General features: G+C 40.1%; 1 long non-coding RNA gene and 1 pseudogene across 1 annotated transcript in view; one reads left to right on the forward strand and one right to left on the reverse strand.

The window, feature by feature from the left end:
* LOC145721774 (uncharacterized) overlaps positions 1 to 7,898 on the forward strand; it is a 95,025-nt gene that overhangs the window by 5,006 nt on the left and 82,121 nt on the right. The gene's annotated exons all lie outside the window — the stretch shown is intronic.
* Positions 4,565 to 5,594, reverse strand: LOC102739812 (putative ribosomal protein uL13-like; annotated as a pseudogene).

The raw sequence follows: 7,898 nt of genomic DNA on the forward strand, positions 1-7,898 counted from the left end.
CCTTTATTGATAGATAATAAAGATTTGTCCAGATTTTGTGCCATTATAAACATTGCTAGAATGAGTGTCCTTATACATGTATCTTTTTAAAATTGTGCAGTGTCTTTCTATAGATGCAAATCCTTAAAGTGAGATTATTGGGACAAAAGATATGTGCACATTTTGATAGATACTGCCTGGAGAGAATATATATGGATTTTTTTTCTTGTTTGTTTTGACATCCAGCATCCATCTCTTTTTCTGGTAACAGCACCTCATTTTCTTTAGAAGAATTAGTCCTCCTCTATTAACCTTTGGAGTTACAAATGGTATTGACTCCTCCATTGGCTTCTACAATTGATCAATGAGAGTACAATATCACAGAGTTATAATATTCTATAGTTCAGGGATGGACACATGACTCAACTCAGGGCAGTAAGAATTAGATCAAGGACTTTTCTTCTCTGCTAGACTTGTTGCTCTAAGGATGTAAGCTCTCTTCATAAAGAGAGACCATTACAGAGAATGACTTCCACTCAGAGGAAGACAGAACTAAGACTTGGAAAGGAACTAGATTCTAATGATAACATTTTAGTAGATTCCATCTAGCTATGTCTAGATTTTCAGTTACGTGACTATATAAATAACTCTTGGCAGGGGTAGGGGGATGAGTTGGGTTTTCTGTTACTTGTGACCAAAGATGTTTTGAGTGAGACACTGCCAGATTACCTCTAGAATTATTGCAGTTCACATTCCAATCAAAAGGTAGAAGAATGTCTATTTCTCTCTTACCAGGACTGAAGCATGAATCTTACATCTTTGTTGGTGTAATGTGCATTAAATACTATCTCACTAATATTTTAATTAGTGTTTCCCTGACTACTAATAGGGCTGAAATTGTTTTCATATATTTTGAGGCTGTGCATAATCTTTTTATGTTTTTATATTGTTTGTCTTCATCTTTTTCTGATCTTTTTATAGGATCTTTTTTTATTTTTTAAGATTTTATTTATTTATTTGACAGAGAGAGACACAGCAAGAGAGGGAACACAAGCAGAGGGGGTGGAAGAGGGAGAAGCAGGCCTCCTGCCGAGCAGGGAGCCCGATGCTGGGCTCCATCCCAGGACCCTGGGACCATGACCTGTGCCGAAGGCAGACGCTCAACGACTGAGCCACCCAGGTGCCCCTATAGGATCTTTTTTATGTTAGAGCTCTTAACTCTTGGTGTTCCATATATGTAGATACTATTTTTTTTCATAATCATCTTTTGACTTTGCTCATGGTGGCTTTTGTCATAAGAAGGTTTTAATTTTTATATTGTCGAACCTGTCCATTCACTCTTTAAACCCACAACAATTAGGCTTATGTCATCACCACTCCACTGAAACTGCTCCTGGAGAAAATCACCAGTGACCTCATACTGACCAAGTGTAATGAACTCTTTATAGTCCTCAGCAAGCAGTTGTTGTCTTGTATTGACTGCCTGCTGTGTACCAGGCTTTGTGCTGGGCACTGGTAGTATAAATAAGATATTGTTCTTGCCCTTAAAGAGTTGACAATTGATTGCAACAGTCAACCAGATGAACATATTTTAATATGTAATTGATGCTGATGTTGAGTTTGTGTTATGGGCTGAATTGTGTCCCCCCAAAAGTTCATGTGTTTAAGTCCTAATCCCCAGCACCTCAGAATGTAATTGTATTTGAAGACAAGGTCTTTAAAGAGGTGATTAAGTTAAAATAAGGTCTTTAGCGTAGGCCCTAATCCAATATGACTGGTATCCTTATAACAAGGGGAGATTAGAACATAGACATGTGTGCACACAGAGGCAGGAAAAGATGGCCATCTACAAGCCTAGGAGAAAGGCCTCAGAAGAAATAACCCTGCCAACCTCTTAATCTCAGACTTCTAGCCTCCAGAACTGTAAGGAAATAGATTTCTTTTGTTTAAGCACCCAGTCTGTGGTCCCTTGTTATGGCAGCCCTAGCAAAAGAATATAGTTTGTCTCCACAACATCCCTTCCATCGCTCCCCCTGGTGAAGCATCCATGTGGTTGTAGAAGGCAAAGATTAAAACATACCAACAATTCCAGGAATGAACTCTGATTATTTTAAAGCACTCAAGGTAATCCCATACTTCTTGCCACAGTGAGTGGTTTAGGAAACCCAGACTTTGACCAGTTTGTGTCTGTGAACCTTGAATTGCTCTTGACTCTGAGAAAGATTTTTCCTTATTCTTTAAATAAAGCTGCTAAAGCCTGCTCTCTTTCCATCTTTCCATTTGGATGGTGAGGGTTGAGAATATAAACCCTGGAATTACTGCAGCTACTGTCATTGTGAACAAAGCTGGCTTTAGGATAATGCTGATTCTCTCTAAGGCAGAGCAGAGAAGGAGCAAAACCAAGTCCTTGACATTATTAAGCCACTGAATCAAATCAATCCTGATACCTGCTCAGTTATGTGAGCCAATAAATCCCCTTTTTTATTTAAGCAACTTTTAGTTTTTAAAAAACTTACAAAAGGTCTTAACAGTTATAAGATACACAGGGAAGGGAATCTATCACAGATTGAATTCCCCAGGAAATATACTTTGACACAGAGATTCAGGTGCAGAAATTTCATTGGAGATTGTTCTTGGGACCCACCTCTGGAATGAGTAAGGGAAGTAAGATTGGACAGAGGAAGAAGTTAAACTGTGATGCAGTCCAGCAAAGGCATCAGCCTTTCCTACAGAGAGTTCTGAAGACTTTATGCTACCTCAATGACCGATCATTTTGGCCAAACCCAGAAAAGCAAGGAGGCCCTCCTGAGCCAAAGGTAAGTTCTGGAGTAGGATTCAGTTGAAAGCTATCAGCCTCTAATACTTCTAGCAGCTGGTGGAATGACTTTGGTCCTAGATGGGGAGATCTCTGCAGTGTACCACATTATCTATGACCATTCACCCCTTTACATATAATAAGTTCTAGAAGCAGCTCTTCCAAAGTTCCATTGGGTCTCTTCCTGGAGAAATTTATAAGAAAAGTGTTCGTAGGATTAACTACGGCCCTTGAAGCTACTTTTGGGGCCATAATTGAAGCTGATCATCTCCTTCCTCTGCTACCCATTCTAGATTCCCCTCACCCTCTGCTTGTCAAGGTAGTTTATTTAGTGCAGTGACCTAGACCTTCTTCTCTGAGGGGACTTAGCCCTTCATCACTAGGTCCTTCTCAATTTGTGGCTGTTGCACTTGTCCATGTACCATCTAAATTGGTCAAGTGGAAACCAAGACACCCAAATGGATTACTTGAGTATCAAACATATTCTTTCCTGTCTGTATTGTATAACAGCAGTTCTACTGAAGATTAGGGTCAGTTATACTTTCCTGCTGGTTTCTTGGAACGAAGACCTTGAAGTGACCTGGCACTTTAGCCGGCAGTAGCTGGGGTTTAATGGGACTCTTCCTGAGGTAGCCAAAACCTCTAACCTCTGGGGAAAAAAGGTTAAAAATTCCCAGAGTGGATCCCTATTATCAGTATACAGAAATACTCCTACTTCCACCCTTCAGCTACTGGACCCCCATGTATTCTCCCTATTGGGGACCCTGTACCATGTAATGAATTGGGGACCCTGTACCATGTAATGAGTTTACCTTGAGTCCTGGAAGATGATGTCCCTCCTCACAAGGTATCCTTTGCAAGCTAGCACCTCAAATGAATCTTCAACAAGTCATTCCAGTGCTCTATCAGTCTAGCAGTTTGTCTAGGTGGTGTAGTTTATGAAAAGATCAATGGATCCCATGGTCATGTGCTCACTGCTGTATTAAATACCTGGTCATTGGACCAAACACTTTAAATCCTCAATGGTACTGGTTAAGAACCTTCAGGCAGGAGGTCTAACTTGGAATATGTTGATATTCCAGTCAAGGTAGACTGATAATACTTCCAGGGTGGAATGAATCCAATGTAGACAACTTGCCACCAAGTAACTGGTAGGTCTTCTAAAAGGATGGTGCCATATTGTGGGCCAAACATTGGTCTCTGTTGCCGGCAAGTTGGAAATTTATAGTGGCAGTAGATAGATAAGCCTTGTAAGTGGGCGTCCATGCTATTGGGCCTATGTATAATCTCCATTCCTGCCCCGATTCTTATCACGTCCTTGTTGGCGCAACACCGGTGTAACCAATGGCAGAGACTGGGTGATGTTATCTGGGTGACAAGTTACTGTTTCTTGTAGTTGTTTAGTGCCTCTTCTGTGATGGATGCTCTCTGTTGGGCATTAACATGTGAAACAAAGATCAAACTTCATATCCACTTTTATAGATTCAACCACATGCCTCTTTCCCAGACCTCTTTATCTCCTCTCTCCCTCCAGACTCTGACCAAGCAAACAAGCCTTTTGCCAGTGCCCATAACTTTCCACTCAGAGTATACTACCAGATGCACAAGTCAAATCTCTGCTCACTTAGAGGTATTCCCCTTACTTTCAGGGCCACTCGTAAGTGGCTGCCTGTGGCACTTGGACAGTGGGACTGCCACATTTAGGTCCCCCACATCCTAGGGTACCAATGGAAGATGGGAAGGCAAGACCAACCATGAGAAATAAAGTCTTTATTGGACCCAAACAAGGAGTCCATGGGTCTTGAGGACCTCTTTGTATTTATCAGTTGTCTTCTCCACATCCTTCTTGGCCTGTTTCTGCTACCTCATGAGCTACTACTTCTTCCTATAATGGAACTTGGGCTTCTCCTTTCTCTTTTCCTCTAGGGTGGCCATCATGGCCTGTACTTCCAGGAAACCTTGCCAGCCAGGTGCCCCAGGTATGCAAACTTCTGAGTGGGCTTCAGATGCACAACCTGAGGGCAGTAAAAACCACCATTCACTTTTTCTTCTTATGAGGTGGGGGTGACAGGAGCAGGAGTGGGATCCCATCAAATACCATGAGGCAGTCAAGGTGGCTGGGTCTTACTTGGTCTTGAGCAGCAAAATGCCTTGTACCATTCTGCCAAAAGATGTAGCTAGGGGTCCAGAAGTAATAGGAGACTGGAAGTGGTAGAGCCCACAGGATGAGTTGGTGTTCATGCATTTGTGGAAGAAGACCAGGTACTGCAACTTGTTTCAGTAGAAATTGCCAGAAATGTGGATGCCCTCACAGTGCATGACCACCAACTTCCTGCCTGGCAGTACTACTTAGCCATGATGCTCACCTGACAACACAGGAGATGGCCTTGGCTATCCATGTACTGTGACTAGCCCCAACACCATCTTTGGTATCTGCATGGAAAAGGCCAGGAACCATTCAACAAAAGATATTTAAGACTCCACTGCAGATGACATGACTTCACTCCAGAACCCAAGGGATCTGTGTTGTGATTGTCCCACTGGGACTTGCCATAAGCTTTTAAATTTATATAGAGGCAAGAAGGTTCAAATATACAAGCAGAAAGCAAAAATCTTTATGAATCTCATCATTAGAGACAGTTCTTGTCATCAACATCCTAGTGAGCATCTCTTTAGACCTTTTCCCATGTAAAACTACCTATATGATTGCTGTTTTACAACCTGCTTTTTTGTTCAATAATATGATAGTGAATCTAGATATGCATCATTCCTTTGTTTGGATATATCATAATTTAACCAGCTTGCTGTAGATAATGAGTTCTTAACTGGATGGTACTGCCCTCTAGAGTATGTTTTGTGTCTAGAGTATTTACATTTTGAAATACATAATATTTTGTTACAAATTGCTTTCCTTTTATTTCTCTTTAATATTACAATTAGGTATATTTTGTTTTAGGCATCTATGACTTCCATTTCAGGACTGTAAAGGAAGTGTTAACAAAATATTTATTATAAAAGGACTGAATTGGCTAGGATTGAGAAAAATTGCTTATAGATGGACATAGAGTATTTCCAATTTTCAATATTACAAAGCATGATTTAATGAACATCTATATGCATTCATCCTTTGGAGTAGGTTTGCTACATTAAAGGGTATGGATGTTTAAAATTTTGACACATTGCACCAATTTACCCATACACCAACAGGGCACGAGAGTGCCAGTTCCCTCATACACTACTCACCAACAAGAATGTAATCCTTATGTCTATCCTATTGCTCTTCACATAAAGGCTAGATAAAATTTTCTTAAAATTCATTTTATGTCTAGGATAAATCTAGAGTCTGCCTCATGATTCTGAAAGATCCAGGAATTTACTTTATTCCTTGTCACTTCTGGTTTTAATTTCTGACTTAACTAATTTCTCTTTCTCTTCTGTGCTTTGTTTTGTTTTGTTTTTAGTAATAGCTATTTTGAGATACACTTCCCACACCATACACTTCACCCTTTTAAAGTGCACAGTAGAATGGTTCTTGGTATATTCAGAGTTGTGCAAACATCCTTGCAATCAATGTTTTTTTCTTTTGAAGATTTTATTTATTTTAGAGAGAGAGCATGTGCTCAAGGGAGGGAGGTGGGGGGATGTGGGGGGGGCGGGGAGGAGTAGAGGGAGAGGGAGAGAGAAACCCAAGCAGACTCCAAGCTGAGCATGGAGCCCGACATGGGGCTCAATCCCAGGACCCTGAGATCATGACCCAAGCCAAAATCAAGAGTTGATCGCTCAACCGATTGAGCCACCCAGGTCCTCCCCTCAGAATCAATGTTTTAAGAGCATTGTTTGCATCAACCCTTCCCCAAATCCTATACCCACTAGCAGTCACTCCTTATCCCCCAGCCCCAATCCTCTAATGCTAGGCAACTACTAATCTACTTTATGTCTTTATGGACTTGCCTATTCTGGATAGTTTATATAAATGGAATCATAAAATATGTGAGCTTTTCTGACTGGCTTTCACTTAGCATAATGTTTTCAAGGTTCATTCATGTTCTAGCATGTAACAGTACTTCTTTTTTTAATCATGTTTAATTTGTTGAATAATATTCTGTCATATGGATATACCACATTTTATTTATCTATTCATCAACTGATGGGCATTTTGGTTGTATCCACTTTTTGGCTATTATGAATGATGCTGTTATGAATAGTCATGTATAAGTTTTTGTGTGAACATATGGTTTTATTTCTCTTGGGTATATACTTATACGTGGAATTGCTAGGTCCGTATGGTAACTGTGTTCAACCATTTGAAGAACTGCCAAACTCTTTTCCAAAGAAGCTGCACCATTTTATATTCCCATCAGTAATGTATGAGGATTCCAATTTCTCCACACACTCAATAACACGTGTAACTTTCTGTGTTTTTGATTACAGCCATTCTACTGAGTATGAATTCGTATCTTGTTGTGATTTTAATTTGCCTTTCCCTGATAGCTAGTGATGTTGGACATCTTTTCGTGTGTTAATTTGTCTGTATATCTTTGGAGAAGTGTCCATTCAAATCATTTACCCATTTTTTTTAAGTAGGTTCCATACCCAGCATGGAGCCCAATGTAGGGCTTGGACTCAGGATCCTGAGATCAACACCTCAGCTGAGATCAAGAGTTAAACACTTTAGATGTTTGGTAGAATTCCCCTGGGAAGCCATCTGGCCCTGGGCTTTTGTTTGTTGGGAGATTTTTGATTACTGCTTTAATTTCCTTAGTGGTTATAGGTCTGTCCAGGTTTTCTATTTCTTCCTGGTTCAGTTTTGATAGTTTATACATCTCTAGGCATGCATCCGTTTCTTCCAGATTATCTAATTTGCTGGCATATAGTTGCTCATAATATGTTCTTATAATTGTTTGTATTTCTTTGGTGTTGGTTGTGATCTCTCCTCTTTCATTCATGATTTTATTTATTTGGGTCATTTCTCTTTTCTTTTTGATAAGTCTGGCCAGGGGTTTATGGATCTTATTAATTCTTTCAAAGAACCAGCTCCTAGTTTTGTTGATCTGTTCTACTGTTCTTTTAGTTTCTATTTCATTGATTTCTGCTCTGATCTTTT

The sequence above is a fragment of the Leptonychotes weddellii genome, chromosome 5, assembly GCF_054177405.1.
Source record: "Leptonychotes weddellii isolate Sample4059 chromosome 5, ASM5417740v2, whole genome shotgun sequence".
In the NCBI taxonomy this organism is placed as follows: domain Eukaryota; kingdom Metazoa; phylum Chordata; class Mammalia; order Carnivora; family Phocidae; genus Leptonychotes; species Leptonychotes weddellii.